The following is a 13,742-nucleotide window of genomic DNA, read 5'->3' as shown; positions in this document are numbered from 1 at the left end:
GTAATGAAGCCATTTCACAGGCATTTGCCAACCCCCAGGTATATACTGTCAGTTTCTGAATTTACTGACAAAAACAGTTGTGCATTACTGTAATATTTACTCAGAACATGTTAGTCTATGGGACCTTAGTTTAAAATTTGCTTTAAAAATATTTCATCAGCGTGTTGCTGAAGATTATGAAATCACATCTCTAAAAAATCGTTGCATAGATTTTTAGATGCACAATCTGTGAATTCATCTTTAGCCTTAAATGCTTGGCTCTTCATCCATATAGTTTTTTAAAATAAATCCTTCAAAAGACCACCCTTATCTAAAATGCACATGCGAGCCCCGGCTGCCGTCGGGCAGAGGGGCACGAGTTTAATAATACTGCATAGGGCCCCATAAATCCTAAGGACAGCCCTGACTGGACCCACGCAGACAAATCACCAGGAACAGAGCTTTATTCCGTAAAGAACATAGAACAGGATTTCAGTCAAGCAGCCTCCTCTCTGCTTGCCTGCTACATGTTCCCAGCCCACTCAGTCACTGCTGAGACCTCCTGCTGGGGCAGGGGCAGAGGTACATCCTGGCAGTAACCAGGAAGTTCTCCCAACATGCCGCAGTTTGTAGTCCACAACTTGTAGTTCCCAGTTGAATTGTTGAAGCACATGGGATCTTGGGCTACTCAGAGATAACATTATATACAAGAAATGCATCATTCATATTATTTTCATTGTTGCTTCTTTTTAATTATTATGACATAATATTATGGCCTGTGTCCAACAGACGATGGACACAGTAGAGGCTGTGGAGAGTAACACCACTGCCTCCATCCAGACCCCCAATACTGTGGTATGTTTCAGAGTAGCAGCCGTGTTAGTCTGTATTCGCGAAAAGAAAAGGAGGACTTGTGGCACCTTAGAGACTAACCAATTTATTTGAGCATAAGCTTTTGTGAGCTACAGCTCACTTCATCGGATGCATTCAGTGGAAAATACAGTGAGGAGATTTATATACACACGGAACATGAAAAAATGGGTGTTATCATACACACTGTAAGGAGAGTGATCACTTAAGATGAGCTATTACCAGCAGGAGAGCCGGGGCGGGAGAAAACCTTTTGTAGTGATAATCAAGGTGGGCCATTTCCAGCAGTTAACAGGAACATCCGAGGAGTAGTGGGGGGGGGGCGGGGGGGAATAAACATGGGGCTCTATTCAAGCCTAAGTTAATTGTATCCAGTTTGCAAATTAATTCCAATTCAGCAGTCTCTTGTTGGAGTCTGTTTTTGAAGTCTTTTTTGTTCTAATATTGCAACCTTTAGGTCTGAAATCGAGTGACCAGAGAGATTGAAGTGTTCTCCAACAGGTTTATGAATGTTATAATTCTTGACATCTGATTTGTGTCCATTTATTCTTTTACGTAGAGACTGTCCAGTTTGACCAATGTACATGGCAGAGGGGCATTGCTGGCACATGATGGCATATATCACATTAGTAGATGTGCAGGTGAACGAGCCTCTGATAGTGTGGCTGATGTGATTAGGCCCTATGATGGTGTCCCCTGAATAGATATGTGGACACAGTTAGCAACGGGCTTTGCTGCAAGGATAGGTTCCTGGGTTAGTGGTTCTGTTGTGTGGTGTGTGGTTGCTGGTGAGTATTTGCTTCAGGTTGGGGGGCTGTCTGTAAGCAAGGACTGGCTGGTCTCCCAAGATCTGTGAGAGCGATGGGTCGTCCTTCAGGATAGGTTGTAGATCCTTGATGATGCGTTGGAGAAGTTTTAGTTGGGGGCTGAAGGTGATGGCTAGTGGCGTTCTGTTATTATCTTTGTTGGGCCTGTCCTGTAGTAGGTGACTTCTGGGTACTCTTCTGGCTCTGTCAATTTGTTTCTTCACTTCAGCAGGTGGGTATTGTAGTAAAGTGGGTATTGTTGTAAGAATGCTTGATAGAGATCTTGTAGGTGTTTGTCTCTGTCTGAGGGGTTGGAGCAAATGCGGCTGTATCGTATAGCTTGGCTGTAGACGATGGATCGCGTGATGTGGTCTGGGTGAAAGCTGGAGGCATGTAGGTAGGAATAGCGGTCAGTAGGTTTCCGGTACAGGGTGGTTATGTGACCATTGCTTATTAGCACCGTAATGTCCAGGAAGTGGATCTCTTGTGTGGACTGGTCCAGGCTGAGATTGATGTTGGGATGGAAATTGTTGAAATCATGGTGGAATTCCTCAAGAGCTTCTTTTCCATGGGTCCAGATGATGAAGATGTCATCAATGTAGCGCAAGTAGAGTAGGGGCATTAGGGGACGAGAGCTGGGGAAGCGTTGTTCTAAGTCATCCATAAAAATGTTGGCATACTGTGGGGTCATGCGGGTACCCATAGCAGTGCCGCTGGTTTGAAGGTATACATTGTCCCCAAATGTGAAATAGTTATGGGTGAGGACAAAGTCACAAAGTTCAGCGACCAGGTTTGCCGTGACATTATCGGGGATAGTGTTCCTGATGGCTTGTAGTCCATCTTTGTGTGGAATGTTGGTGTAGAGGGCTTCTACATCCATAGTAGCCAGGATGGTGTTTTCAGGAAGATCACCGATAGATTGTAGTTGCCTCAGGAAGTCAGTGGTGTCTCGAAGATAGCTGGGAGTGCTGGTAGCGTAGGGCCTGAGGAGGGAGTCTACATAGCCAGACAATCCTGCTGTCTGGGTGCCAATGCCTGAGATGATGGGGCGTCCAGGGTTTCCAGGTTTATGGATCTTGGGTAGCAGATAGAATGCCCCAGGTCGGGGTTCCAGGGGTGTGTCTGTGCGGATTTGTTCTTGTGCTTTTTCAGGGAGTTTCTTGAGCAAATGCTGTAGTTTCTTTTGGTAACTCTCAGTGGGATCAGAGGGTAATGGCTTGTAGAAAGTGATGTTGGAGAGCTGCCTAGCAGCCTCTTGTTCATATTCCGACCTATTCATGATGATGACAGCACCTCCTTTATCAGCCTTTTTGATTATGATGTCAGAGTTGTTTCTGAGGCTGTGGATGGCATTGTGTTCTGCACGGCTGAGGTTATGGGGCAAGTGATGTTGCTTTTCCACAATTTCAGCCCGTGCACATTGGCGGAAGCACTCTATGTAGAAGTCCAGTCTGTTGTTTCGACCTTCAGGAGGAGTCCACCTAGAATCCTTCTTTTTGTAGTGTTGGTAGGAAGGTCTCTGTGGATTAGTATGTTGTTCAGAGGTGTGTTGGAAATATTCCTTGAGTCGGAGATGTCGAAAATAGGATTCTAGGTCACCACAGGACTGTATCATGTTCATGGGGGTGGAGGGGCAGAAGGAGAGGCCCCGAGATAGGACAGATTCTTCTTCTGGGCTAAGAATATAGTTGGATAGATTGACAATATTGCTGGGTGGGTTAAGGGAACCATTGCTGTGGCCTCTTGTGGCATGAAGTAGTTTAGATTGTTTAGTGTCCTTTTTCTTTTGTAGAGAAGCAAAGTGTGTGTTGTAAATGGCTTGTCTAGTTTTGTAAAGTCCAGCCACGAGGAAGTTTGTGTGGAAGGTTGGTTTTTTATGAGAGTATCCATTTTTGAGAGCTCATTCTTAATCTTTCTCTGTTTGCTGTAGAGGATGTTGATCAGGTGATTCTGAAGTTTCTTTGAGAGTGTGTGGCACAAGCTGTCAGCATAGTCTGTATAGTATGTAGATTGTAATGGATTTTTTACCTTCAGTCTAAAGGTCACAATATTAGAACAAAAAGACTTCAAAAACAGACTCCAACGAGAGACTGCTGAATTAGAATTAATTTGCAAACTGGATACAATTAACTTAGGCTTGAATAGAGACTGGGAGTGGATGTGTCATTACACAAAGTAAAACTATTTCCCCATGTTTATTTCCCCCACTCCCCACTGCTCCTCGGATGTTCCTGTTAACTGCTGGAAATGGCCCACCTTGATTATCACTACAAAAGGTTTTCTCCTCTCCCCCTCCCCCCGCTCTCCTGCTGGTAATAGCTCATCTTAAGTGATCACTCTCCTTACAGTGTGTATGATAACACCCATTTTTTCATGTTCTGTGTGTATATAAATCTCCTCACTGTATTTTCCACTGAATGCATCCGATGAAGTGAGCTGTACCTCCCGAAAGCTTATGCTCAAATAAATTGGTTAGTCTCTAAGGTGCCACTAGTACTCCCTTTCTTACTGTGGTATGCCTACAAAGGGAACCCATAAGATCCCCTGGGCGATGTGAAAGTATGTCCTCAGGGAGTTGCCAGTTTTCCTCTCAGTTCCATGTACCTGTGATCTCTTTAGCCAGTGTAAGTCAAACACTGGTCTCTAAACTTTAAAAGATATTATTAACCTGGTACAAGGAAGTATAACTGTTTTGATATACAAAGCAAAAAGGCCTGGCCTTAAAGTGTTTTGAAATTGTCTAGCTGGCAGCTTTATTGTCAATTTGGCTTCCATCTGCAGATAAGGGAAAAGAAATGTAAACAAAAAGATCTGATTCATATTGTATTTTAATGCGTGGAATGTCATGTTTCAATAACAGTGCACATGGCCACACGAGGGCACCAAACCCTAATCTATTTCATCTCACTTCTAGGACATGCTGGACCTTTCAGCAGAGGAAAGAAAATCAGCATCTCTCTTCATTTTTCTTTGTCTATCACAAATTCTCAGTTTGCATGATGCTAAGATTTAAAAAAATGAGAGCAAGGAAATATAAAAGGCAAATCTAATCTATGCTGTGACAAGGATTTTAAGTTGTAGGTCTATGGGGAAAAATAAATCACAAATTTAAAAAATTAAAAATAGGGATCTGTATTTGTTTCTAAGAATTAAACCTCTAAAAGCTAGAGACCTGGGTTCAGGAAAGGGGACAATTTCAGCACCTCCAACTGGCTGGGATTGAAAATGCTAATGATGCTCTGAATATGAAGGTATCTGCTGAGCCATATGTAAGGTGAGCTTGTGATATTTATCAGTCTAAGGCAGTGGTTCTCAATCTGTTCCAAAGGATGAGTCCATTGTACAACAAGAAAGAATTTTGAGACCTCCCTTTTATCTAACAATAAAGAAAGGGAGGGTGGGTGCAAACTGCCTGGATCTCTTTCTGACTCCCTCTGGGTTGCAAACCCATGATCTAAAGCATTTGTGTGGAGCCAATCACCTTGGTATCTCAACACTAAACAACTATTGAAATAGCACTTCCAAAGAAAGAATCCAGGTACACTGGCATCATTGTCTATTGCACGGTTACCAACTCTTTTATCGCAAGCCTTGTAATATTTGGTGTTTTTCTTAAACCCCAAGGTGCTGAAATTAAGGGATTGCATGAGAATCTCAGAGGTTAAAGTACATTTCTAGCCCTTGTGGTTGCATAGAAACCTTGGAAACTTGAGCCAAGTGCACTCTACAGGCTCAGAAACCAAAAGGCAAAGAAAAATAACCTAACGTATTATTTTGGAAAAAGAGTCACAATTTTTAGCCATGCTCATGATTTTGGGGCCTGACTTCTGCTTTTTAACTCTTGGGATTGGTGAGACTGCACTAACTCGGCCACCACATCGCTCATTTGTATTGTGCCTTTCACAGAAAATTCTTCCGCATATGATTCTACACCACTGGAAATACTGATTTTTGAAAGCAGAACAGTGCTCTGGAATCACTGTCTTACTAAAACATTGTGAAACCAAAAGCTGGAGAACAGCAAAGTGCAGCACCAAAGCCGGTGTCTCAGAATGACTGCATGATAAGAGAATTACTTTGTTAACCTTTCCTCTCCAGACTGTATTTGTTTCAGTCTGTTTTGTTCCTATGGGATTTGCCCTTCCCAAAAGACAACAGCGTAGGCTGACAAAAAAAGATGCAAAATATAATCACATTGACATTCATTTCTAAACTGACAAACTCTTTTGAAGACAATATGGTACCTACGTTACTGCAAAGTCAGGAGCACTGACAGGCTACACATGTTTTAAGAGCTAGTCGGTGCTATTTAATAGTAGATTCTTGGTTGCTATAGCAACTGTCATATCCTATGATATTTATGCTGTGATATGGTGGAACACTTTTTTTAAGCAACACAGGGATGCACGGCATGCAAGTGTCAAGTATTTAAAAATACATGTTTAAAAAAAATACCTGTTATGAAGTGAATAGGTATGTTGTTAGAAGTTCTTTCTAAGGTGATGCTTTGCAACAACAGAACAAGTCCCCCCTTATAGTAATAAACCAAACTACAATGATTATCCAGGAGAGTGCTCTGGGATGTTAAAAGAAAGCCCTAAACAATCTGCAGCATTTTTATATGGTTTCTTTGCTGACTAGTACTATGTAATGCACAGATCTTCACGCTACACACCATCACCAATAACTACCTTGTGGACTAGTTTCATCACACAGCTTGCAGGTGTATGTAATGACCTCATCAGAGTTGTTAGCAGAGACTGGACCTTCTGAACAAAAAGCACAAGCCTCTCCCACTGGAGTTAAAGGAGAAACTCTGTTACCTGACAACAATAAGAGCTTCTAGTCACTAGAGGGGGACATGACACAGGTAGCCAGCATGTGACGTGCCATTGTAGCTAAATTTCTGAAAACTCACACTGCTGCTTCTGGATGAACACCCTAAGGGGAAATAGACTTCTTGATATCTTCTTGGTAGGGCAAGCTCTTTCTTGGAAAGCAGACTGACCATATCCAGCCAGAGATCAAGACTTGTATGCCCTACTTTAGTAAACGAAGTAGCAAAAAGATCAGTATTGAAGTGGAACCACCTCAAAGAGTTACTAGAAGAGGAGACCACTGGTACACTAGACCAGAAAATGTTGTTAGAAAGACTAATGGGGTTAGAAGAAGGGAGAGTATGGAGCTAATAGATTTAGGATGGGGGAGAAAGAAGGAACAATATTTTACCCAAGGAATGTAGCTTATATCTGAGGCAGAACATTTCTGCTGGAGCATGTTAGCAACATATCACTGTCCATCTGGCCCACTTTCATCCAACGCTGGCCCTTTTCTGCTGTCTCATCATTGGCTGGAACGCAGCTGGAGCCTTATTCCAGCTCCGTCTCTTTCTGAGCCCTTTAATAGGTGGAGCAGGCAGCCTTCCAAAGCTTAGAGCTGTCATGTGCCCAGCTGAACTACTGCAATAACAGGGCATACATCCTAGGCAATGGTCATATTTAACTAGTCTTTCTTCTGGTTCTGGATTCTTTAGCTTGAGCCCTGCCCTAGGAAGATGAGAGTCTGCAGAAGTTCTTCTGAATTGTTTTACCATATTGACAGAAACTACTGGCTATTTTTAAGGCAATCCAGCCTAGCTATATGAGGTTTAAAGAACACAACATACTTCCTACCAGACACCCTCCTGGTCTGCTGCTGTGCCAAGTTAAACAAAGGAGGCATGATCAGCTTCCCTTGATGCAAAACAAACCCTAAATGCATTAGTCAAGCTCTGTAACTGACAGATCAAGGATACTGGACTAAATGGGCTACTAGTCTGATCTGAAGCAGCAGTTTCTCTGTAACTGCTAACCCCTACATTCACAGGTAAGGCTAAGTACAGCTGCAGAGTACACTGGTTTGATGGGGAGTTCTTTAATACAGTTGTAGGCAGGGGCAGTTTGATCAATCAAGCAGTGGTATTGTCTAAAACCATTAGTTTCTTCAAAACTTGAGCTTTCTTGTTTTTTTAAGTTGGTTTCTAGCCCCTAAGGATGCAAACAAAACCCTTCCTGCTTTGAGCGGGGGTTGGACTAAATGACCTCATGAGGTCTCTTCCAACCGTAATCTTCTATGATTCTATGATTCTGTTCCAAATGTGGCCTGCTAAGGTGCTGGCCCTGATCCTGCAAACACACCCATGCTTAATTTTAAGTGTGTGAATATATCCACTGACTTCACCCAGCAACAAGAGTGAGAAAAAAATCCAGTGACACTATTCATGTGCTTAAAGTTAAGTACATGTGTAAGTGTTTGCAAGATTGGGGCCTTACTGAGTCTGGACACTGAAACAGGAGCTCTAAGAAGGGGGAGTTGCTTCCATTTATCTCAATGGGGTAGGTTTCAGGGTGGTAGCCGTGTTAGTCTGTATCAGCAAAAAAAAAAAAAAACGAGGAGTACTTGTGGCACCTTCAAGACTAACAAATTTATTTGGGCATAAGCTTTCGTGGGCTAAAACCCACTTCATTGGATGCATGCAGTGGAAAACACAGTAGGAAGATAGATATACACAGAGAACACGTGTTGGTATTGCAACACCCATTTTTTCATGTTCTCTGTGTATATCTATCTTCCTACTGTATTTTCCACTGCATGCCTCCGATGAAGTGGGTTTTAGCCCACAAAAGCTTATGCCCAAATAAATTTGTTAGTCTCTAAGCTGCCACAAGGACGCCTCGGGTTTTTTGTTTTTTTTTTGCTCAATGGGGTAGTAATTCTGTCTCATCTAAGGCCCTAGTCTGCAAATACTTAAGAAGGTGCATAACTTTGTTCACAGCAGTCCCATTGACTCAAGTATGTGTGTAACTGTAGTGACATGAGTAAAGCTACTAAGTGTTTGCAAGCCTGGGGCTAGTGACAGTAAATGAAGTGTCAGCATTTCACTGTTTCACGTCTGCAGAACTTTTTGCTGATGTGGGAGGTGCCATGGTTCAGGGCAACTGTGCACCTGTATTGCTCCCTAGGGGCACACACTTTAGGCTCCAGGCTCCTCACTATCACCTCTCAGATGGAGACCCTGGTCACTCTCCCCCCTGAGCAGGATTTTTCCAAGTTGCACGGTTTCCTGCCTGCCCTGTGTTATTCCCAGAAACCCAGACTACCTTAACAGGCCAGCGTCTGTGCTTTGCTGTCTCTTTAGAAGCTATAAAATATGTAATTGCCCATAGTTATAAGTTACCACACAGTTCCTTCTAAGCACATTTATTCTTAAGGTGAAATAATTACAAAGAAAACATATAAAAATGATAAAATTTCCCATATGCACGCTACAAACCTACGAGAGCTCACCCATCAGTCTTATGGGGCCTCAGTGGGCCAAGTCCTCCCAAACTTTCCCAGGAAGAATTTGGGGCCCTGCTTGGACAGAAGGTTTAAACTCCAGTTTAAACTGTCCTTTCTTTCAGAGGGGTAGCCATGTTAGGTTGTAACCACAAAAACAACGAGGAGTCTGGTAGCACCTTAGAGACTAACAGATTTATTTGGGCATAAGCTTTTGTGGGTAAAAAACCCCACTTCTTTTTACCCATGAAAGCTTATGCCCAAATAAATCTGTTAGTTTTTAAGGTGCCACCGGACTCCTCATTGTTTTTGTCCTTTCTAGTCTCTGGAGAATCCAGTTTGAACCAGTATATGCGAGTCTTTCCAGGTGGTGGTACCTCTCTGGAGGTGTTACAACCTGAGTGAATTTGCCTAATCACCCCCCAGTGACTGTTAGTAGTTACTGGAGGACTGTTGTCACCCTCCCCCATACAACTGCATACAATCCCTGGCCCACAATTGTACATAAACTTAATACAGTAAAATCTCCCAAAGGTAGTGCAGGAAATTGCCATATCTGTCACAGTCAGAACTTAAGCTCATAAATTTTTGTTTATATTCATTATTATTTGTATTGCAGTAGCAGTCAGGGGTTCCAGTCAGGATCAGTGACCCATTGTGCGAGGCCAATATTTTTCAATCTTTTCAGGTGGGCGATTCCTTATTTAAAGTCAAAATTTTTCATGATCCCCTTACAGCTACTGTAAGAGTAAAAAGGTATCGGTGATAACAAAGCTAACTTATATAATTTCTTTGTGAGTGTGTTTCCAGAGGCTGACAAAGAATTCTTGACCTTGAAGGGTAAGGGTGAGCAGGGAGAGGGGGAGAGTTTTTTTGATTTACATTGTAATAAAATTTTCAATGCCTCTCAACCCCCTCCTCAACTGACTTTTGTGACACCCCTTCTCGGCGTCATAACTAGGGTGACCATATTTCCCAAAGGGAAAACAGGACACCATGCTGGCTTGGCCTGAGCCCTCTCCCCCTCCCCCAGTGCGAGACAGTGGTTGCTGGAACCTTCCCTTCCCCCCCCTCCCCGTGGCTAGGGTCTCTAGAACCCTGTCTGCCCCCCTGCAATGGGCTGACATCACTGCTTGCCCCCTCATATTCCTCTATAAACCACACTGTTTTGACAAAAGTGGGCATTTGTCCTGTTTGCTCTTGCCAACTGATTAAGTCAGCAAGAGCAAACAGGACAAATGCCCACTTTTGCCAAAAAAAGTCGGGATGGCCAGGACAGGGCTTAAAAAAGCAACTGTCTCAGACAAAAAATGGGATATACTGTCACCCTAGTCATAACCCACTGGTTGAGAAACATGGCTAAGAGATGTACAAACGCCTAGTACAATGGAAGACGGTGCCCAAAGGAAACACTTTAAGGAGTTTGCTCTCCTGAAAATGACTGCGGTTTAAGGATCTCACCCTGTAAGCACATAGGTGTGTGACTAACTTAACTCATAGGAGTATTTTCATTAGTTGCTCACGTGTGTAAGCATAAGCAGGATCAGATCTGATGCCAGGCTGATGGGATGTTAATTTCTGTTTTATCAGTAAAAAGAAAAGGAGGACTTGTGGAACCTTAGAGACTACCAAATTTATTTGAGCATAAGCTTTCGTTTATTAGTATTTGTACTGCAGTAGCACTGAGGTGTTCCAGTCACAGACCAGGACCCTATCACTCTAGTCGCTGTAAAAACTCAAAATCTAGTTAGTTTAAAAAAGAGAAGAACTACTTCAGGCCCAAGCCCAGGCGCTGAGTTTCCCAGTCATTTTGGTGGTTTTACAAACAGTTTCCTATTTTTAAACTGGTTTTTCCTCCCATGTTGCTGTGTGAAAGTCCCACCCACACCGGACTGGCTGAGTGACAACACTGTAGGCAGCTAATCCAGCTCCCAGCTCCGTTAGCCCCTAATGCTCAGCCCAGCACTGGCTCACACAGTCGGGTAGGGAGGTGGCGGGCGGGCTGTAGCTTTCAGCAGCGCTCGTTAGCATCTGTGTTCCCGGCAGGTCACGGAACCCAGCACAGGCTAGCACAGAGCAAGGAGGTGGGGCTGCCGCTCCGGGCAGAGCCAGCTCGCATGGTGGCGAGAATAAGGGCTAACACTGTGGGCGGAGACGCTGCAGCCTGCTGCAACCTGGAGGTTGGAGAAGTCGCTCTTAGCCCAGCCTGTCGCCCATTCAAGTTGGGGAAGGGATGTAACAGCTCCTAGCTCTGCTAGTCCCCGCCCAGACGTTCACAGAACAGCTCGGTGTGGCTCAAAAGCTTGTCTCATCAATACAAGTTGGTCCAATAAAAGCTATTACCTCACCCACCTTGCCTCGCTAATGTCCTGCGACACACACCTACATACATAAACTACATACATAAAGGAAGGGAGGGATCCAGTCCCTCCTGCAACTAAGGCAGGTGGGAGAAGGCGAAAACCCTCAGCCCAGCCAGGTAGCAAGCAGGGGACCGGCTACAGCAGCCTGGCCAAGCTGAACCTGCCCAGCCTTGCACTGTGGGTGCCCAGTCAAGATAGCCCCCCTGCCGTTAGGCAGGGGAAGAGCGTAATTCTGTGCTGGATTCTTCCTTCTCAGGACACGACTCACTTCCTCCTCCCCCACCCTTCAGCTTTGTGTTGCCTGCCAAAGTAGCTACAGAGGGGCACATGGCGTCCCAGGACAGGGCTGCAGAGTGCTCCTCACAGGCTACTAGCCATTTCTGATTTGCTGGCAACATAAAGTCCTATGTCATATCTGTTCATTGAAGATAAATGATTTTTAAGCATTCCCTCTTATGCTGGAGTAGAAAGTGTCTCGATTTCAGTTTCCTCTATCAAGCTGTGGCAGACATTTCTCTTTGTTTTTTCATGGTGTTTTGTTTCCCCTTAGTCTTTGCCTCTGACTTCTAGTCATAGATTCTGCTTTTGCTAAGAGTTGTCTTAGTTGTGAACATTTCACTCTGCTGAGGGAGCCTGCTAATGTGAAAGTTCTGTATAGGAAACTAGCAGTCTAGCTTTTTAAGTTCTTTCCAATACAAGAGAGTTTGGTTCAGTGTGGTGGATGGCTGGGTGGAAAGGGTAGGTGGCACAGCCTTGTACTCTTTATTGCTTTATTTTTATCTTTTTGATGGTTTGTTCTCTACTAAATCTCTTGGGTTACATTGTTTTGTATCGGTTTATCCAGATCATACCATTGTGATTTTCTAGGTTTTATTTCTCATGTATAAAGGAAACAAGGATTGTTTACTTTTTTTCCTAAAAATATCAAGTCTTGTCATGCCTTGACTAGAGATCTGCCATGGGAGCTTCCTCAGACCTTAACAGAAGAGATAGATTCAACCTTCTATCACAGTTTTTCTCCCTGGCCTTATGTCAGTTTGCATTGACAAAATCAGAGTTTTAAACAGTAAAACTCCTTCACCACTCAGTCTCCTGTTATATCAGAATCTAACTAGGTCCCTCATTTTGCTGGAGAACTTTTTGAAAGTTTGGAGATGTTGAGACCTGATATTTCTAACAAACGAAAAAATAATTTTGAGAGGAAAATCTTTAGTCCTTTTATATACATGTTTATGCCCTTTGTTTATCACTGTTTTTTTCTTTGCATTTTACTTTACCGTCTTGGTCCTGCAAAGAACCACACCTATTGAACCCAGTAACAGAGCTCTATGCTAGCACAAGGGTAGCCCTTTCAGGGCTTACTGCAGGATCAGGGCCTAAATTCTTTGCAACTAGGCCAGAAGTAATTGGTGTCTGTCTGCCTGAATGTGTGGCAGTTTTTCCTCCATGATATCACTTTCTTTTCTTTTAGCATTTTGACTGGGAATTCTGCACCATGCTGTGGTAAGAGCAGGGCAGATTAGACCCAAGAATAAAAAAGACATTACAATTTTTGACCTAACCCTGTTCCCAACTTCTGGCTAATTTTACTCTGTGCATGCCATTATTACTTGTTTTCAACTTTCCCTACACCTAATCTCCAAGTTCTATTTTATCTCTTGCTCCTTCTACAGTCTGTCCTACTCTTCCTCTCTGTTTTCAGAATTTAATTTTCTGTCCTACATTCTCCGCCTCACATCTTCCCTCAAGGCTGCAAATCCTCTTTCTACCAGCTGAGGGCCAGAAACAGCAGAGAAGCTTTCAGCTAAAAGAAAAGGAGGACTTGTGGCACCTTAGAGACTAACCAATTTATTTGAGCATGAGCTTTCGTGAGCTACAGCTCACTTCATCGGATGCAGCTAGACCTGACTTGCCCTTCCTTTCTAATTAATTGAGAGCTAACTGTGGGTAGGAAGCTGGGGAAAGTTTACAGCAGCTAAGCATAAGGAACAAAGTGTTTGCAGAGGACAACAACATCAAGACTGAATCAGTATTGCCAACTCCAAGTGTTCAAAAATGAGATTTTAAAAATAATATATTTGGGTTCTTTTTATTTGCCTCTTGAGAGTTTTGCATTTTCAAGACTGTCTCCACAACTATGAGAGTTGCAAACTTAATTTTTAAAAAATTAAAGCTGAGATTTTCACATAATCACCTGAGTCTAGGAGCTGAGGCTTTAAGAAAAACACCACATATTGCATGACTCTGCTCAAATCCTAAAATGTGGTGGCACTATGAGATTAGATAGATTGGCTAGAGAAAAATAATTAGGTGTGTAAAAATGTTTGAGTCTTGAGGGTAACATTAAGAGAAGAATGAAGACCATATGCGGTTGGGATAGGGATTTGAGATATGTTCAGCTTAGAAA

The sequence above is a fragment of the Natator depressus genome, chromosome 6 (assembly GCF_965152275.1).
Source record: "Natator depressus isolate rNatDep1 chromosome 6, rNatDep2.hap1, whole genome shotgun sequence".
NCBI lineage: Eukaryota > Metazoa > Chordata > Testudines > Cheloniidae > Natator > Natator depressus.
This window is presented reverse-complemented; position numbering follows the sequence as displayed.